General features: G+C 45.2%; 3 long non-coding RNA genes across 6 annotated transcripts; 1 reads left to right on the top strand and 2 right to left on the bottom strand.

Moving 5' to 3' along the window:
* LOC310702098 lies at nt 1-10,752 on the bottom strand. 2 transcript variants are annotated; one of them, XR_014523228.1, is made up of 4 exons: nt 10,152-10,752; nt 3,771-3,895; nt 1,027-1,146; nt 1-228 (listed from the first exon to the last, which is right to left on the bottom strand). It is a non-coding gene; the product is annotated as an uncharacterized lncRNA (long non-coding RNA). The 2 variants fall into 2 exon arrangements; XR_014523229.1 differs by lacking the exon at nt 10,152-10,752 and having other exon boundaries at nt 6-228; nt 3,771-4,008.
* LOC310702133 lies at nt 6,977-10,758 on the top strand. Its single transcript, XR_014523279.1, has 3 exons — nt 6,977-7,115; nt 9,620-9,739; nt 9,953-10,758. It is a non-coding gene; the product is annotated as an uncharacterized lncRNA (long non-coding RNA).
* Nucleotides 10,759-11,910: 1,152 nt separating this feature from the next.
* LOC310702080 lies at nt 11,911-20,202 on the bottom strand. 3 transcript variants are annotated; one of them, XR_014523206.1, is made up of 5 exons: nt 19,703-20,202; nt 19,074-19,156; nt 16,729-16,845; nt 13,819-13,972; nt 11,911-12,173 (listed from the first exon to the last, which is right to left on the bottom strand). It is a non-coding gene; the product is annotated as an uncharacterized lncRNA (long non-coding RNA). The 3 variants fall into 3 exon arrangements; XR_014523207.1 differs by lacking the exon at nt 19,703-20,202 and having other exon boundaries at nt 19,074-19,680; XR_014523208.1 differs by lacking the exon at nt 19,703-20,202 and having other exon boundaries at nt 16,729-16,842; nt 19,074-19,090.
* Nucleotides 20,203-20,771: the final 569 nt, after the last annotated feature.

Below are 20,771 nucleotides of genomic sequence, written 5' to 3'. Positions count from 1 at the left end.
CATCTGAACAAAAACTGGGGTTGCCATATGTCTGGAAGCTTTTGTGTTCGGATCATCTTCACTATACACTTCAGTGGCCTATTCCATGAGGCATCAAACACCTATTTTCATCACAGCAGGCAAAAGCGTAGATTTCTTTTCTGTCGTCGCTCAGGAATTTGCGCCTGCACATCTTTGTGGCTTTGGAAATGCAGTTCCTACGTATATGTTTTATGGTATCTGTTTCGGCTGTGGAGAGAAAGGCCAAATGAACGTGCAGGATACGTCCTCGGTACAAGTAGAATGCTAAGCCAGGCTGGTCCACCCATGAGGCAAGGGGAGGTAACCGCCTCAGGCGGCAGGATCCACGGGGGCAGCAGAACTGGCCTCCATCACCCACCACTGCTGCCACGGTGCCAATGACAGCTGCAGCATGCACTTTGAAGGCCACATATGGCTCCTTCTTGGCAGCTCCCATCACCATACTGCCTCCACTCTCAGTAATTAGGAGGTACTGCTGGTCTCCTCCCACCACCACAGGTAAAGGACCCCTGGTTGGTTAAGTCCAGTCCAAGATGACTATGGGGTTGTGGCGCTCATCTCGCTTTCAGGCTGAAAGAGACGGTGTTTGTCCACAGACGGCTTTCCAGGTCATGTGGCCAGCAGGACTAAACCGCTTCTGGTGCAATGGGACACTGACAGAAACCAGAGCATATGGAAACACTGTTTATCTTCCTGCCACAGAGGTACCTATTTATCTACTTGCACTGGTGTGCTTTCGAACTGCTAGGTTGGCAGGAGCTGGGACAGAGCAACGGGAGCTCACCCCGTCACAGGGATTCAAGCCGCCGACCTTCTGATCGGCAAGCCCAGGAGGCTCAGTGGTTTAGACCACAGTGCCACCCACCCCAGCAATAATTCAAAAGATACAAAAAGTCAGAATGGTGGACTGAAATTAAAACAACACCTGGAGAGCCAAAGCTTCTCCACAGCTGTTTTAGGGTTTGGAGCAGAGACAATGGCAAGCACCCTCGACAGAATCCTTACCATCAATAGTTATTAACTGCAAGCAATATCCATCCGTCATTGTGCAAATGCTTCTTCTAGGCCAGCACTGCATGCTCACCTCCGGCTCCAGTTTGCAGACCTGGCAGTTGATTGCTACTGCTGTAAAAGAAATGCCTCATTTCAGCTCTTCCTGGCAAGCAACCTGCCTAGGTGAGAAGGGTCTAAGAAGAGTTCTGCTGTGCCAGAAGAGCAGCCCCAGACATCCACCAAGCTCACCGTCTCGTTTTTTGCAGCGACAAGCTGGGTGCTTCCCAGAACCCTCCCACAAATTTATTTGCAACATTTCTGCCCTGCCCATTCAGGGGCTGATAGCAGACCTTGGGGAAAATTCTAAGCCCCTTGAATGGGAGCTGAGCTATAAAAGCGAATCCCTGTTTCCAAAGCGCATGTGTCTTCTTGAGTTTTTGGGGTATGTGAAAGGGAAATAGCTAGCTAAGGGGAAGAAGTGTACTAAAAGTGGGTTCTTTGAAAGGGGGGAGAAAATAGATTGTGCCATTTGATCTATCTATCTATCTATCATCTATCTATCTATCATCTATCTATCTATCTATCATCTATCTATCATCTATCTATCATCTATCATCATCTATCTATCTATCTATCTATCTATCTATCTATCTATCACCTATCTATCACCTATCTATCTATCTATCTATCTGTCTGTCTATCTATCATCTTTCTATCATCTATCATCTATCAATCATCTATCGGTCTATATCTACCTGTCTATCTATCTATCTATCTATCTATCTATCTATCATCTATCATCTATCATCTATCATCTATCATCTATCATCTATCATCTATCTCTATCTATCTATCTGTCTATCTATCTATCTATATCTCTATCATCTATCATCTATCAATCTATATCTATCTATCATCTATCTATCTATCTATCTATCATCTCTATCTATCTATCTATCTATCTATCTATCTATCTATCTCTATCATCTATCATCTATCATCTATCATCTATCATCTATCGATCTATATCTATCTATCTATCATCTATCTCTGTCTATCTATATCTATATCTATCTATCATCTATCTATCTATCTATCTATCTCTATCATCTATCGATCTATATCTATCTATCTATCATCTATCTATCTATCATCTATCTATCTATCATCTATCGATCTATCTACAGCGGTACCTTGGTTCTCAAACTTAATCCATTCCGGTGTCTTGGGCGAGAGGTCGGCAGAAAAGGAGAAAGGAGGAAAAGGCATAGTGAAAACCCAGGTACAAAGGAGGCTGCAGAACAGGAGGAGCTGGATGCTTGATAATTGTGTGCGAAATTAAGTGTACATAGTTTAAAACTGCAAGCTTGCTTCAAATTTTAGTTTAAAGAAACCATGTTGGACCTGATCCACTTAAACATGGCATGTTTTTAATGCTGGGAGCCGGCCAGAGTGGCTGGGGAAACTCAGCCAGATGGGCAGGATATAAATAATAAATTATTGTTATTATTATTATGGGGCAGCAGTATTAAGCAGATTGCTTCATCGGCACACAGATTTCTCCTTGCACCTTTGAAATCCCCCCCCCCCCAGGGAAGCACAAAATCTGTTTCAGGGCTTTCTCCAAACTTTCCAGAGCAGCTTCTCTTTTTAGATGTCAGTGGCTCACCCTGGGACCTTACCGTAATCAATAAAAATAAAAAATACGTTACTAACAGGAAGAATAAAAGGCTCAAATAATAGTTGGAACAATCCCCACTAGTTGGAGGTCTCCTCCTCCCCTCCATACCAGTGGCGTAGCGTGGGGGGTGCCAGGGGTGCCGGCCGCACCGGGCGCAACATGGGCGGGGGGCGCGCTCGCACTAGCAGCTCTCTGCCCCTACTAAAATCCACGGGTTAGGAGCCCGCGCTCGCTCGGCTTGGCGAGGTCGCAGAAGGGGGAGAGCAAAGCCTTCTGCCGCGGGCAAAAAAAGGAGAGGAAGCCGGGCGGGCGGGCTGGCTGGCGGGGGTCTGGCTGTGCCTGCTGCTGCCGTTGCTGCTGCTGCCGGGGCTTTGACAGCTTGGCTCTCTCTCCACTGGCCGCCTGGCTAGTGAGCCGAGCCGAGCAGGGAGTCTGGCGAGGGGGAGGGGGCGGGAAGAGACTTTTCCACCTCGCCTGGTCAAAAAGGAGAGTGGAGTCTCCTCAGGGCGCCCTCAGGCAGGGCAGGGCAAGGCAAGCAGAGCGAGGAGGAGAGGGGAAGGGGGGGGAAGCAGCCAGGAAACGCTGCGGTGTGGAGGAGGAATCAATTAAGGAGAGAAAGCGAAAAGCCTTGGAGAAAGGGGAAAAAAGGAAAGAAAAGAGGCAGCTCCAGGAGAGCGCGGGGGAAAGAGAAGCCTCGCTGCTGCTGCTTGGGAGAGTAAATTACTGTACTTGCCTTGCCCCGGGTTAGGGGGCGCAAATTAATTGCCTTGCCCCGGGTGCTGATAACCCACGCTACGCCGCTGCTCCATACCCAACGTATCACTGCATTCTCCTAGAGAACCTCCTGCAAGGGGCCATGTTATCAGGAGGTCCGTTCCACACCATTTAGGTCTTTGGTGTGTTGTGGCACCTGCCTACCCTTTGGAATTCCCTCCCCTCCATTTTTAGGCGGTTGCCACCTCTGCTGTCTTTTCAGCACCTGCTGACTTTCCGAAAAAGTATCCCCCCCCCAAAAAAAAAGGGATTCCGAGCACTGGTGTTGTAACTCCCCTCCTATCTCATAAGCGGGACTTACCTCCTAGCCCAAAGCAGAGGGTAACACAGGCAGCAAGTAGCCAAAGCTTAGCCAAGTGTGGCCTCTGGGTCTGCAGGGTGAAGCCGTAACACATCGTCCAGCTTGTTGGCATGGAGAAGGAGAAACTGACCTGACCTCTTGCTGCTGTGGACTCTGTTATGGAGCTCACACCCCTGGACCTATGCTGCTCCTGGCAGTACAACCTGGCTTCACCACCACCACCACCCGCAGCTGGACACCTGGAGGTCTCCTCCTACCTCTGCCAGTTATCCTATCCTGGCTGGGGACGTGTTGGCAGGAGATTTGGCCAGGGAGGGACCGCCTTGCCCACACAATAGAGGGCAGAACTTACCTGGGAATCCTCAGTCAGCTCCAGAGCTTCTCCTCCCCTGCCCTCCCTCAGTTAAGCCTTCTTTTGCAGGTTAACCTCTTCTTCATAGGTCAAAAGCATCTGTCAAAAGCTTATACTTAATTCTCGGTTTCTTCCCTTGCCAGACAAATTTCGAAAGTCTCTTTTGCCATATATTGAATTGTCCTGTTCCGCTGATAATTGGGATTGTTTGAAATAAAAATAACATTCTTGGTAGCACGCTCATTTTTATAGCAGAAATTATTCCCATAAATGATAACTTCATTCTTCCCCAAATTTGCAAATATCTTTTGACTTCATTCCACACTTTTTCATAATTATCCTTATACAGATTTGTATTTTTAGATGTGAGCCAGACTCCCAGATATTTTACTCTCTTTTTTTGCTATCATCATTCCTGTTTTCTGTTGAAGTTCCTCTATTTCCTTACTATTTGCAAATATCTTTTGACTTCATTCCACACTTTTTCATAATTATCCTTATACAGATTTGTATTTTTAGATGTGAGCCAGACTCCCAGATATTTTACTCTCTTTTTTTGCTATCATCATTCCTGTTTTCTGTTGAAGTTCCTCTATTTCCTTACTATCCATATTCTTAGTTAATAATTTTGTTTTGGAATTATTGAGTATAAAACCCGCTAATTGCCCAAATTCTTCTATTTTCTCCAGTGCTTCCACTGTGCTGGATATCAGTGGTTCTAATGTCAGTACTAGATCATCAGCAAAGGCCTTTAATTTATATTCTTTTGAACCAATACCAATACCCTTTATTTCCTTAGTTGCTTCTAAGTTCCTTGTCAGGACCTCAAGGACTGTTATAATGGTGACAACGGGCACCCCTGTCTACTTCCTTTTGTAATCTCAATCTTGTCAGTCAGTGTTCTATTGACTGATAACTTAGCATATTGTTCAGAGTCAATAGCCTGAATACCATTAAGAAACATAGGACCCATATTCATAAGTTCTAAGTTTCTTTTCATAAAATACCAAGACACATTATCAAATGCCTTCTCAGCATCTATAAATATCAAAGCTGCTTGTTTATCTTTCCTGGAACCCAAATATTCAATTAAATCAATTATATTTCAAACTTCTATATAGCTCTATATTTATATTTACCACATTTGCCTCCCAAAATAAAATCTAATGCGTGCACCTACTCTGTGTACACATTACCAGCCTGTTCTGGATCAAAGTCATGCTGCAAGATTCCATCTTCTTATCTGGCTCTCCCTAAATGTTCTGTTCTGTTATTATCATCCCACATTTCAAGCGTTAGGTTTACAAAGCAGAGCAATCAATATGCAGTGACTGCAGTGAATGGGAGCTTTTAGGCTTTTTTAAAACACACACACACACACACACACACACACACACACAACATCACAACCCAAGCACAGAATTTCCTTGTGCCTTGAAGAGTATCCAGTGATGAGGCTCAGTGGACAGAACTGAGATGACCATTTGATAGACCAGAAACAAAATATTTGGCTTCCCTTGTACTCATTGCGCCACCTGTGAAGACCGTTCAAACGGAACTGGATTCAGTTTACCCATGCTCACTAAGAGCTGATCTGGTACTGCACACAACACAACCCAGCTGCAATCCTACACAATGTGGGTGACTAAGCCCCACTGATTTCTGAGTAAACAGGCATAGGGTTGCAGTGCAGATCTAAATCACTTATACAAACATACAAGTTGAGCTCAGGTGGATCCAGCCAAAGGCTTGTGCAGTCCACCATCCTGCTCACTCCCTGCCCATGGGCAGCCCACAAGTGGGGCATAATTGCACTCTCTCACTTACGATCTCCAGCAACAGGTATGCAGAGAGAGAGATAGTACCCCAGATACCATACAGACATTGTGATTAGCAGGTATGATAGCCTTAGGCTCCATGGAGAATCATTTATGTTGCCAAAAGGCAAAATTGCACCGGCATTTACATGGCCTTTCAGCTGCCTTGGCTCAAGACATATGCTCTGGTCTAAGCAATGTAAGGCCTGGCCTGTCCTGGCCTGACTATACTGGCTACCAGTTAATTTCCATGCCTAATTAAAAGTGCTAGGTTTGATCTATGCAGCCTTATGCTGCTCAAGACCCCAATACCATAAGAATCACCTCTCACCACACAAATTATGTTTTATATGTGCTGTAATCTGCTCAGAGTGGTTGGGAAAACCCAGCCAGATGGGTGGGGTATTATTATTATTATTATTATTATTATTATTATTATTATTATTACCCAGGCCCTGTGTTCTTCCCTGCTGTCTTCTACATACACCCTGATTTGAATGTTTGGGGTCAGTTGGCTCTGATTCTGATTCTCCTTCCTTCTTTTCTTGTGATATTTTAAGTTATATGCTGTTAAACCTCTATCTATGAGGCTCAATGGTTTAGAAAGGGCAGAGCTGAGATGGCCATTTGATAGAGCTAAAAGCCAAATGTTCAGCTTCCCTGGTACTAATTGAGCCACCTGTGAATACGGCTCACTGGGTTTATTTTACACATGCTGTTCTTGCTAAGGGCTGATCCGATAAGAGAGAGAGAACAACAACACAGATATACTATATAATCTGCCACATGTAGAACTGGAATGGATTAACCTGGTTCATCATCACAGTCAGACATCTGCCTGTCCTGAAGCTCCATTGTGTGTTACTGCAGCTATCAAGCCCAGGTTGATCAGGTGACCTGATAGAAGCCAATAAGGCTTCATATGGACTTTTATAATAGATGGTTCTTTCCAGGTTCCTCCACTCAACCAACAGAGCTGCCCAGCTGCCAGGGTGGTAGAAACCCGACTGTCCACAGAAGAAAAAAAGGGAACCCAGTGGCACGATCTCTTTTTCTCTCTCTTCATACCAAAGGGCTATAAAATGGGTTATGGCTTCATCCTGGAGATTCAAGAGCCTCGTGTGGCTCCAGCTTGGCTGCTTGCTGTCTGCGTTATGCTCTGCCTCATGCCAGGAGGTAAGTCCCACCTACACACAGGTGCCAACTCGAAGGGTCCCAGGTCCCTTCGGCCCCCAATAAAATATTTGCAGGGACTGGGGGGAGGTCCAAAGTTGACGGGTGTTGCTGCCTTTCTTGTTTTTCCACATTTGGACCTCATTTCCCAACAAGGCCTGTAAAGGAATTTGTGAAAGGGTTGCTGGATGGCATAGGAGCTGGGATTGGTCAAACACCTCTAATATCGTTTCTAGTGGCCTTTGCGGTTGAAGCTAGAAGGGGTAGCTGTGCAGTGGAGGGGCATGGAGCAAGCAGAGGAAACCATAGCCCTTCAACTTCCAAACAAGAAGAAGCATGTGAGATTTGTGTTCTCTGGCTACTTCTGCAGTGTGTGTGTGTGTGTGTGTGTGTGTGTGTGTGTGTGTGTTGCATGTTGCATGGTCTGTCCGCCATAAGATGCATAGATTGCTTAATCAAAAGAGAAAAATCCCTAAGTAGTTTTCATCTAACAATATGTGTGTGCACGCATATATAGAAAGACCAACAAAAATTAGTCTTCCCGTTCCTATATATGCATAAAGACCAATAAAATTAGTAATATTTCAAACAAGTGAAGACATAATAAAAGTAGGCGTCTGGATAGGTTTGCTGCAAGAAATATGTTTTTAGCAGGTGTCTGAAACAGGTGGCCACACTAGAAGATAGGTTCCTTGCAGATCTGGAATGAAGATACATCTTTTTCATCCCCTGCCCCGTGATGTGGCATTTGGTACATTCCATTCCACTGATTCTCTATCGGAGACACTTCTCCCCACAGTTTCCCTGTGGGTACATGGCTGTTAGCCCCTGCTCCATGATTTTGCATCCAACATTCCCTTTTCTCCCTCCCCTACTGATAAACCCTCCTTTTCTCCTACCCCACCATGAATCCCACAACCACATTTGTTCTGATTTAACGTGGCACAATCTACTTTCCTCCCCGTTTCAAGGAGCCCATTCTCAAGGAAATCACTTTTAGTACCCTCCTGCTCTAAATCCCAGCAAGCAGGTGCCGTGTCCAGGAGACCCCAGAGGGCAACCCCCACCATTTCTCACCCAGGGAGATCAGCAGCGCCTCCTATTCCCCAAGAGGCCACTCTTTCTTTGGTGATCACTCGTAGATGAGTAAGATTGTCTTCCATAAACACGGTTTTAACAAAGGGTCCATTGGTGACTGTGGAGGCCAATTCTGGATCCACATGACCTTCCACAGTGGGGACATAGGTTTCCGGGGGGGAGTTGATCCCAGTGAGGGTTTGCCAAACGTGCCTTCCTCTTAGCTCGTTTCTCCTTTTCTCCCTGAGTTTGAACGTCTTCGAAGCCCACAACACCTTTGGTAAAGGCTGTTCTCCATTTGGGGCACTCGCAGGCCAGTGTTTCCCAATTGTGTGTGTTTATACTACATTTTTAAGGATTTACCTTGGCAGATTCTTTAAACTTCTTTTGTTGACCACCAGCATTACGCTTTCCATTCTTAAGTTCGGAATAGAGTAGTTGCTTTGGAAGACGATCATCAGGCATCCGCACAACATGACTGGTTCAACGAAGTTGATGTTGAAGAATCATTGCTTCAACACTGGTGATTTTTGCTTCTTCCAGTATGCTGGCATTAGTTTGCCAAGAGCATGCTATAGAGGCGGCATTGAGGGTGGGCTTCTGAGCTCCAAGGAGGCACTGCTGTTCTGGCAGCGGCAGCAGTACTGAACAATGCATTCCTTGAAGGCCAGATCTGCTGCCCTTGTGGCTCCTGCCGCCTGAGGTCATCACCTCACCTTGCCTCATGGGTGGAATGGAATGTACCACCATCCTCCCAAACTCTTCCTTTCCCTCTCAGACCACGTCTATCTGTGTTGACATTTCAGGGTGGAAATGGTGTAAATAAATATGTTGGAGAAACATCTGGCTAGTGACTACAAAAACACATACAAGATGCTGAGCTCGGTGGATGTTTGGGACCTTTCATCTGGCAGAAGAAAACTCTTCTTATATCTTTCCCACGTGCCTGGGACTAGCAGAGGAGGAATGGTGGAGACTGCCTCCCCATCCTGACCCTTCCAGGGAGGAGGAAGTAGAAGATGGTTTAGATTTACAACAGGGGTTTGAGGGAGGTTGTAGCTCAAAGGCAGATGAGGATAGCCAGAACAGCACCCAGCTGACACGTCATTGGAAAGCATTCCAGATGCTGGTGAGCCTTAAAAGTAGGAGAGCAAAGAGCTTAAAGACAGAGGGCACGTAGCAGCACCAGTAGAGGAGACGGACGGGGAAGTGGGAGAGACAGGGCGGGTGGAGATTCACTCGGGACAACGCCATTATCCAAGAGGCTGGGTTCTATAGCCTCTCTCTCTAAAGATTGAAATAAAAAAGGATGGTAAGAAACTTTTCCTTGTCTTTATACTTTCCTGGGCAACCAGCCGGGGGCTGCTGACAGCATCCTGACACCACATTAGGGATGATGGAAGAGTTACAACAATGTGTCTCTTTTGCAGCAGAAGCCATAAAATGCAATTACTGCAATATTACTAATCCAGACATCAATAGGACGTGCTGGCCTCCACATACCTGCACAATCCCTGATGGATACTGCTTGACCATATTATTTTACGAAGGTAAGGATTACTCTGTGGGTACTTACAATCCCTCTGGACATTCCAGGATCAAATCAGAAAATGGGATGGCTTCTGCAATTCCGGGACTGTTACTTGAAAATTGGGGCACTTGGAGGATATGTTATTTCCCGAAAAGAGACTAGTGGCTACGCTTCACACTTTGCTTGTACTGAGGACATATCCTGTCCTTTCACCTATCCTTTTTCTCCCCAGCTCGCCCAGGAGGTGCCTTGACATATGTAGATAAGAGGTGCATATCCAAAAAAACAAAGGTATGCGGAATTGAACAGATAAGTGGGGACAAAAAACTACGCCGTGCCTTTGTCTGCTGTGATGAAAATGACAAGTGTTTGATGCCTAGAAGAAAACCAGCATAAAAGGAAGAGGACTTGCATCTCTGATTTTCCCCCACCTTTGACATTTAAATTGTAGATATTGTCAGGAACTGCTGTTCATGCCCCATGTGATAACCCACATAGCTATGTCTTATTCTTGTAGAGGCTTCTGGCTCTGGCTGACTCCACCCACCCAGGCTCCCCATTGGCTCCTCCTGGGCAGGAAGTGGCTTAAGGGCCCCTCTAGGCTGGTGTTGTAATGCAGGTGTCTCCTGCAACATGTTTACTATCATAATTAGCTTTATTATTCCCTTTCTAGAAATACATGTAGCCAAAAAAACCAAACATATACCCTCACCCCCCCCCCAAGAAACATTCCATGAATCTGCTGTACAATCATGTAAATGATATAGTCAAAAATATGCTTGTAAGTAGTTTTGAATTGCTTATATCTGTCAGGTGTCTTCCACTCTCTTCGTAGATTGTCCCAGAGTAAGCCATGCTCTATTTCATATTCTGTCTCACCATCCCTTTAAAGTTAGTAGCTGTTCACAATATTGTCTTGTTATGTTTCTAGCTGCAGACATGGCAACGATTAGCAGGTCCTTGAAAAATAAATTCCTACGGTCATCTATTAACAGATTTAATAAAGCCAGCTCCTGCAGCATATTCTTGATGCAACAATAGTGCATGTCGTTGTTGTTTACTCATTTAGTCGTGTCCGACTCTTCGTGACCCCATGGACAAGAGCACGCCAGGCACTCCTGTCTTCCACTGCCTCCCACAGTTTGATAGTATAATAGTGCATAGTGGTCCTAAAGCAAACAGTCTACCGTATTTTTCGCCCCATAGGACGCACTTTTCCCCCTCCAAAAATGAAGGGGAAATGTGTGTGCATCCTATGGGGCGAATGCAGGCTTTCGCTGAAGCCTGGAGAGACCCCTCTCGCTCTCCAGGCTTCGCGCAGCTCTCCGCAAGCCTTGGGGAGAGTTGCCTGCATGCTGAAGCCTGGGCGCGCTGAGCTCAGCGCGTCCAGACTTCACGCAGCTCTCCGCAAGTCACAGGAGCCCTGCGCTGGGCTCTCGTGGCTTGCGGAGAGCTGCCTGTTCTGGGGGCTGGGGTTGGGGGAAGCTCGGGCTTCCCCCGCCCCAGCCCCGCGCCTGGGGGGGAAAATAATTTTCCCCCCTTTGTTTCTCAAAAAAAAAAACTGGGTGCACCTTATGGGACAGTGCGTCCTATAGGGCGAAAAATACAGTCATTGGTCAATGTCTAAAAGATATCGAGCACCAGAACAACCTGGCCACTATAAGGAAATTCTGCCCTTGGTATGTTCAGTTTCCACCTCTCCATTTTGATTCTCTGGCTCCATATCTGCACAAACTTATTATCCCAAAATACAGACGTGCTTTTACACTTGCAAGACTGGATGTTTTGCCATCTACGGTACTTGAGGGTTGATTCCAAAAGATCCCACCTGAGAAATGTCTTTGCCCCTGTGGAGATGGTAGCACCGAAACAGCGGCACACGTCCTCCTGTCCTGTACTCTCTACAAAGACCTGAGGAGCGAGATCATCACCCCACTCGTACTAACCATCCCAGGGCGCTCAACCACTGCCACAATGTCCTTTCTTCTATCAGATCAAAATGAGCAGATAACAGCAAAGGTTGCTAGGTTCATAGCAGGGGCAATCAGAATAAGGGCCACTAACTGACTGCTGACTGCAGACCAGGCCATTGAAGGTGACTGTTGTTGCTAAGCATTAATCTATGGTGCCAGAGGCCCTCCAAGTTTAATGGACAAGTGGATGCAAGAAACACACACACATCTAACAGCATTACGCCTATTGATTGTTTTATTAAACATTAGTTTCCTTTCATTTCTTAAGCCGAGGATGTATTGCCTCCGAGACACGCCACTGAACTGCAGGAATCATTCTGGATTTCAGAATCACCAGTTTCTAACACCAACGCAAGGCGACTTTAAATGGCGGCACTGCTGCCATCCAAATTCTGAATTGGTCCCTTCGATGTTGTCGCAGGCGCCTCCGTGCTTTTCAGCTTTTCAAACTGGCTTATTTCTTCATTATCAAAGTTCTTCCTGTAAAGACACCAATGCGCACTGGGTTTTGTTTTTTGTTTTTTTAAAGGCAGTGAAAAGCAGCAAGATCAACCATAATAATAATAATAATAATTTATTATTTATACCCCGCCCATCTGGCTGAGTTTCCCCAGCCACTCTGGGCGGCTCCCAATCAAGTGTTAAAAACAATACAGCGTTAAATATTAAAAACTTCCCTGAACAGGGCTGCCTTCAGATGTCTTTGAAAGATAGGATTGCTGCTTATTTCCTTCACATCTGAAGGGAGTAGTGGGCGCCACTACCAAGAAGGCCCTCTGTCTGGTTCCCTGTAACCTCACTTCTTGCAATGAGGGAACCGCCAGAAGGCCCTCGGCGCTGGATCTCAGCGTCCAGGCTGAACGATGGGGGTGGAGACACTCCTTCAGGTATACTGGGCCGAGGCCGTTTAGGGCTTTAAAGGTCCATCTCCTCCCTACACTAGCTCCCAAGCATATACCAGTTGTATACTGGTTTGTTCAGCAGGACTTTCTCTCTTTTGTCTGCTTTAGTCAAGTGCCTCTGCTACGCTGTCACAGGGATTAGAGGCCAATGAACAACGCAATCCTATACAAGTCCACACAGAAGTACATCCCTGTGGCGTTTGCCCTGCTAAGTGTGTGACATCATACTGCGTTCATAAGGAAAGGGTTAACTAATTTAAAATGACTAACCAATAGGAACCCAAGGGGAGGAGTTAGAGTTGTTAAGAAGTCAGTCTGGAGTTAGAGAAGAGACTGAGAGGATAAGTCTGTGGGTTGGGCTAGTCTGATGTGAGAGAGTGAGAGAATAGGTTAAGAGGAGCCGGTCAAACAGTTGATATAATCAGTCAGAAGGTATTAGGAAGGTATAGGCCGGTAAAGAAAGTAAAGAAACTGACAAGAATATTCTGAGAAACCATAAACTTGTTCATACTTATAAAATAAACTTGTTTATTTGCTTCAATTTTAACAACTGTCTGGACTCAGTGTGTACCCGAGAGTAACAGGTTGCTGGCAGCGGGGAAGCAATCACAGTGGTGGCACAGGGATCAATAGACCATTAAACGTCCGGGGACCCTGTGTGATCGCCACAAAAGGCTCCAGTCTCTTCGGGGGCACGGGTTCGAATCCCACCGCTGACACCACTTTTGTGCCGATCACACAGGGTCCCCGGACGTTTAATGGTCTATTTATCCCTGTGCCACCACTGTGCTCACTTCCCCGCTGCCTTATGAACCCAGTATGATGTCACACACCTAGGAGGGCAAACGCCACAATCCCGTTTATTTCAGGGATTCTTACTCCTAGGTAAGTGGTTTGGGTATTGCCAGCTAAATGTGTAGGAACCATTCATCATTAGTCTCCCAGCAACACCGAAGGGAAAGGAAGAAGAGGGCCACAACCTGAAAACAGGAAGCTTTTGATTAAAGTCACAGTGACCCAGAAACACCATCGATAGTGCTTTGCCTTAACACACTGGGCAGGCTGGTGCTGTAACTGCATTCTATGTTGGCAAACAAAATGGGGAGGGGGAATGGGAGGAGAACACAGAAAACTCTGGAATACAGTGAGCTGGCAGTGAAGTTGCCTGATTACTCCATGAAAATGGAATGAACTTTTATGGCAATTCCAGAGAAAGGGGTTACCATGGACGGATCCAGGGTTTCCAATTGCAGTTGTCTTTATTAGAGCAGCAGCTAAATATGTAATGGAAATCAGTTTTTGGGTGCCTCCACTGACTTCCACATTTGTGCTTTGCATCCTCTTCGCAACCTAGCATAAGTTTCTCCAACCGCTTTTCTGGAATTGGGAAAAGAGAAAAAGAGTTTGTATTAGGGAAATTCCAAGAAAATGTCCACCTACAAACCCATTTACCCCCATATAGAGTTAGCATGTTCTGCGTTATTTTAAAGATAACTTTCCAAATTTTCCTTATCTGCCAACAGCTTTTCGAAATGGCATTTTACACGTGAGTAAAGCAACCAGGAGCATGACAGTCTGTGAGCACCTAGAAAGGAATGCTGTGATCACCAATAGTCAGCATGGATTTCTGAAAAATAAGTCATGTCAGACTAACCTGATCTCGTTTTTTGACAGAATTACACGCCTGGTAGATGAAGGGAACGCAGTGGATGTAGCCTACCTTGATTTCAGCAAGGCATTTGACAAGGTGCCCCATGATATTCTTGTAAAGAAGCTGGTAAAATGCGGTCTTGACTATGCTACCACTCAGTGGATTTGTAACTGGCTGACTGACCGAACCCAAAGGGTGCTCATCAATGGTTCCTCTTCATCCTGGAGAAGAGTGACTAGTGGGGTGCCACAGGGTTCTGTCTTGGGCCTGGTCTTATTCAACATCTTTATCAACGACTTGGATGATGGACTCAAGGGCATCCTGATCAAATTTGCAGATGACACCAAACTGGGAGGGGTGGCTAACACCCCAGAGGACAGGATCACACTTCAAAACGACCTTGACAGATTAGAGAACTGGGCAAAAACAAACAAGATGAATTTTAACAGGGAGAAATGTAAAGTATTGCACTTGGGCAAAAAAAATGAGAGGCACAAATACAAGATGGGGGACACCTGGCTTGAGAGCAGTACATGTGAAAAGGATCTAGGAGTCTTGGTTGACCACAAACTTGACATGAGCCAACAGTGTGACGCGGCAGCTAAAAAAGCCAATGCAATTCTGGGCCTCATCAATAGGAGTATAGCATCTAGATCAAGGGAAGTAATAGTGCCACTGTATTCTGCTCTGGTCAGACCTCACCTGGAGTACTGTGTCTAGTTCTGGGCACCACAGTTCAAGAAGGACACTGACAAACTGGAACGTGTGCAGAGGAGGGCAACCAAAATGGTCAAAGGCCTGGAAACGATGCCTTATGAGGAACGGCTAAGGGAGCTGGGCATGTTTAGCCTGGAGAAGAGGAGGTTAAGGGGTGATATGATAGCCATGTTCAAATATATAAAAGGATGTCACATAGAGGAGGGAGAAAGGTTGTTTTCTGCTGCTCCAGAGAAGCGGACACGGAGCAATGGATCCAAACTACAAGAAAGAAGATTCCACCTAAACATTAGGAAGAACTTCCTGACAGTAAGAGCTGTTCGACAGTGGAATTTGCTGCCAAGGAGTGTGGTGGAGTCTCCTACTTTGGAGGTCTTTAAGCAGAGGCTTGACAACCATATGTCAGGAGTGCTCTGATGGTGTTTCCTGCTTGGCAGGGGGTTGGACTCGATGGCCCTTGTGGTCTCTTCCAACTCTATGATTCTATGATTCTATGATTCTATGATTCTACATACAAGATGACTCAGAATCTCTCTGCTTCTTTTCTAAAGATTAGTTAAAGACCTCTCCAAGGAAATAGTTTAATGACCCTTTACTGTACTGAAAGTTTTGGCTTCGCATTTAGTGAACTGACAATAATTTTTATGTTAGGAATAAAATTGGATGAGCTTAGTTGGGTGAGCATGTTGCATTGGTCACAAAAACACCTCTCCCCCCCCCCCTGCACACAACAAATGAAGAAAAAAATCTACATTTTTAAATTTTAATCTCTTCTTTGAGGTTCTTAGCATTAAGAAAACGTGACGAGATGTTACCTGAAATATGTTTTACATGCAACATTTATTGTGACCAACGTAACACCACAATGTGCAGCTTACTTAGCATAAATATGTTGTCGTGTGTGTCACATACGGTAAACCTTTCCCCACCCCCTAAGGACTATCGCAATTCCTTTCTAGAGAATGTAATAAGTTGTACTATACCATCAATGTAAGGCATATTACAGTTTTACAAAAGAGACGGGAGCCTACATGAAAGGACATAAATTAACTATGGAACTGGAGGAAATGAATTGTTAGCCATCAAAGCTTCTTTGAAAAACAGCAACACCATCCAGCCAAGAAACCATAAGACTGAATATACATAATAACCAATAACATCTTCACTGATGATCGGTATAAAGACAATAATAAAAAAGAAGAGTTTGGACTTGATGCCCCGCCTTTCATTCCCCTTAAGGAGTCTCAAAATGGCTAACAATTTCCTTTCCCTTCCTCCCCTGCAACAAACACTCTGTGAGGTGAGTGAGGCTGAGAGACTTCAGAGAAGTGTGACTGGCCCAAGGTCACCCAGCAGCTGCATGTGGAGGAGCAGGGAATAGAACCCGGTTCACCAGATTACAAGTCCACTGCTCTTAACCACTACACCACACTGGCTCTCCAGTGTGGAGAGGAATTATATTGGGATGTGCATAATTTTGAAAACGGCCTGCCTTCCCAGGTTGGCATAAAAATATTTGGTGATATCCAGGCAACTCATACTCAGTGTAGACCCACTGAAATTAAGTTCAGTGACCTCAGTGGGTGGACTCCACCTGGATCTCATCCAATGAGATAACATGTGAGGCTCGCTTTCAATTCCAGCTCTTTGAGACAGCATAGTTCAAGGGATGCCTGGGAGCAGACTGCTGTCCTGCGTCCAACACAGCCAATTCTATAAAAGGGTGGCGCTTAGAGAATGCACGACCTCCAGAAAGGCTCCTTACCCCCCAAGACTTTCAGGGTGAAGCAGGCACCACCACGGATTTGGCAGAAATTTTTAAATGGAATGCACGGTGACATTGGCCACATAGAGAGACACTGCCGGCAGACCAAGCCATCTGCTGTTAAAGAGACAGAGACATATTTTATTGCAGCGTCTCCCTGCCTAAACGCATTGTTCTTACCTTGAATGCTCAGCGCACCAATTTTATCTTTTTTATAGTACTGCCTGAGGAGTACGTAGGAAGGGTTCTATATGTGTATACTCAGAAGCAAGTCCTGTAGAGTTCGGTAGGGCTTGCTACCAGAATTGCAGCCTCAAACTGACCATGGAATAATGATAATAATAATATTTATACATACATACATACCCCACCCATCTGGCTGGGTTGCCCCAGCCACTCTGTGCGGCTCCCAGTAACAATAATCAAAAAGCAACAACATCAAACATTAGAAACTTCCCTAAATAGGGCTGCCTTCAGATATCTTCTAAAAGTCAGATAAATGTTTATTGCCGTGACATCTGGTAGGAGGGCGTTCCACAGGGCAGGTGCCACTACCAAGAAGGCCCTCGACCTGGTTCCCTGTAACCTCACTTCTTGCAGTGAGGGAACCACCAGAAGCCCTCGGAGCTGGACCTCAGTGTCCAGGCAGAACAATTGGGGTGGAGATGCTCCTTCAGGTATACTGGGCCGAGGCCGTTTCGGGCTTTAAAAAGGTCAGCACCAACACTTTGAATTGTGCTCAGAAACATACTGGAATAACTCTCTTGGACTATCACCAGGGTAGAGGGACACTTTTTTTCCTTGGGTACATTTTCAAAAATTGTATTTTAAGAATTGGAAGCTATTGTCACCTGTAACTTTGGTGATCCCAACCTAAGGGGATGTTTCCCCCGCCCCCGCCCCCCCACACACAAAGGGACACTGTTCCCTCAAAGCATGACTTGATATTTCCCCATGAAAGCACATAATTGCCATGGACTTAGGTAGCAGGCATCCAGTTTGGTTGAATAAAGCTAATTGTTTCAGGATAATATTGGGCAAAACATTTCTAATGCCACAATGACCTTTACTAAAACGAACCTCAGGGGGAAGAGGACATCAATGTGCCTCTGATCACAGAGAGATGTATATTTTTTTTTTAGATTCCCACTCAATCTGCAAGCCCCTCCACCTCTTGCACACATCACCACAACAAGTACAGTGGTACCTCGCAAGACGAATGCCTCGCAAGACAAAAAACTCGCTAGACGAAAGGTTTTTCCGTTTTCGATTTGCCTCGCAAGATGAATTTCCCTATGGGCTTGCTTCGCAAGACGAAAACGTCTCGCGACTTTGTTTCCTTTGTCTAAAAACAAAGACATGTTTTGCTAATAAAGTTAATTTATTTTCCCTTCAATTTTTGAACTGCTCTTTACAGTATGTGTGACTTTAAAGAGCAGTTAATAAACTCTTGTTGTACCAAATTTGGCTTTGTTTGGACTTTTTTTGACCATAGGAACGCATTAATTGATTTTCAATGCATTCCTATGGGATTTCGTGCTTCGCAAGACGAAAAATTCGCTAGACGACAAAAATTGCGGAACGAATTAATTTCGTCTTGCGGGGCACCACTGTACATTGAAAGTTAATCAACATCATGCTAACAGTGAGCCGCCTTCGCCTCCATAGAGCGTAGGTCTGTAGGGGTGTAAAATGGCAGCAGTTTGCATTCCAACCCATACTCATCACAACCAGAGCTGTTTCCGCTGTACTGTGGTTCGGTTTCTGCCAAGTGCTGTGTTAGTCATCTCACTTGCTGCTGTTCAAAGTAAGCTACATAAATTGCGGAACCATTTTTGCAACATACATTCATTTCAATGGCAAAGAAAATATCGAAACAATGTAAGAGAACAATCATGTGCTGTTTGCAAACATAAAAATGCAACAGTGAGAAATAATATGGATCAATACCAACAGTAGAAGAATGGCAGATGAAGATGTTGGACTTTTGGGAGCTGGCCGACCTGACTGGAAGACTCCGCGACCAGAAAGGAGACACAAGAGGATTGGAAGAAATTCAAAGAATATTTAGCTAAATGTTGCAATATAAGATAAATAGAAAATCCTTTTCCTCTTCTAACATCCCAATATGTGTGCGCTCTCCAAAGGCAGCGAACCTTTCCTCAGCTAGTTGTTTGTTTTTTCTTCCTCCCCTGAAAATGTCTCTGCAGAAATTTAACATCACTCTTGCAAATTATCTTCCAAATTCAGAAAGCAGCTTGGGGATTTGTCACTTTTTAAGAAGAGACAAGAAAGTGGAGGGGGGAGTAATAGAACATGTCACTGGCCGGCAGACGTCACCTTACCTTTTGACAGGTCTTCTGGTATGAGGCAGAGGAAAACATAGACTACAAGCAGCCATGGCCAGAACACGACTGGCCCCCGAGCCCTGAGAAAGAGTATGTTCCCCATTTGACAGACTGAATGAAACTACTGCTCGGTGGTTGTTGTGTTGTTGTTTATTTTTAAAAAAATCTACACCTACACTCCAAAGATCAACATGTTCTCTTGGCGATGAGCCAAAGGATCGTTGCTGGTCTATGGAATATAAGACCCTCCCAAGTGAAATATTGAAACATCCTCCCACTCCCTAAATCTTGGCTCTTCTGAGACTGGCAACTGCTGGTATGTATCTCTCATTTGCTTTCTTGTTTATTCCTAATAGAGGACTGACTGTCCTTAATAATGGACACCAATGGGTCTGCCCCATTCTTAAAAGAAAAAGAAGGAAGGAAATCCCTATTTGGATTTTTTAAAGGGCTTCTTTTGGTAGTGCTGCAAATCATGGAGTCCGCCTTCCCCCCTCCACACACACAAAGTCTGCTGCTCATTCCTTCTTGCATCTGGATGCTGCTGTTTTCATAAAATGGTAGAGTTGGAAGGGACCCCGAGGGTCATCTAGTCCAACCCCCTGCAATGCATATGTTTTCCATACCTGTATCTTGACTTCCTTCCATGATGGAACTCAACAGCTTGCCAGGCAGGCCCATCTTCAAGGAGTTTGATTTAACTGGAACTCTGCTCTGGAAAATGTCAAATAAATTCATCCAACCCCCCCTGGAAAGCATAAGACAAAAACAAATACTGCAAGTATTACTTCAAAATATAAGAGAGACAGAAAGAATTACAGGGATAAAATGTGGAGAAAAAGAATACAAGGTCAAAGCCTTCGCTGACAATATAGTTTTGACATTACAGGAACAACGAATCTCGACAGCGGGAGCATTAAAAGTAATTAAGAATTTGGTTTGTTGGCAGGACTGAAAATTAACGAGCATAAAACAAAAACGATGGTAAAAAATATGAATGGGGAACAAATGGATCAGTTACAAAGCAAAACGGAAATAACAGTGGTAAAGAAAATAAAATATTTAGGTGTCTGGCTCTCCCCGAAAAACACAAACCTATTTATGGACAATTATAAAACAACAGGCAGGCTTATCTTCAAGGAGTTTGATTTGACTGGAACTCTGCTCTGGAAATGGGACGTGGGTGACGCTGTGGGTTAAACCACAGAGCCTAGGACTTGCCGATCAGAAGGTGGGTGGTTCGAATCCCCGCAATGGGGTGAGCTCCCGTTGCTCGGTCCCTGCTCCTGCCAACCTAGCAGTTCTAAAGCATGTCAAAGTGCAAGTAGATAAATAGGTACCGCTCCGGCGCGAAGGTAAACGGTGTTTCCGTGTGCTGCTCTGGTTCGCCAAAAGCGGCTTAGTCATGCTGGCCACATGACCTGGAAGCTGTCTGCGGACAAACGCCGGCTCCCTTGGCCTATAGAGCGAGATGAGCGCGCAACCCCAGAGTCGGTCACGACTGGACCTAATGGTCAGGGGTCCCTTTACCTTTACTGCTCTGGAAAATGTCAAATAAATTCATCCGAACCCCCCTCCCCCCGGAAAGCATAAAAGAAAAACAAATAGCCCCTCTTTTTCGCAGGAGACTATTTTTGGAAGCCGGGGGTTGGGGAAGAGGTTTTGGCCCAGCATTTGTGTGGACAGAGGGATTCC

This window comes from Podarcis liolepis (assembly GCF_965112155.1).
Source record: "Podarcis liolepis genome assembly, chromosome: 2".
NCBI classification, from domain to species: Eukaryota; Metazoa; Chordata; class Lepidosauria; order Squamata; family Lacertidae; genus Podarcis; species Podarcis liolepis.
The sequence above is the reverse complement of the archived record's forward strand: the minus strand, read 5'-3'. Positions and strand labels throughout refer to the sequence as shown.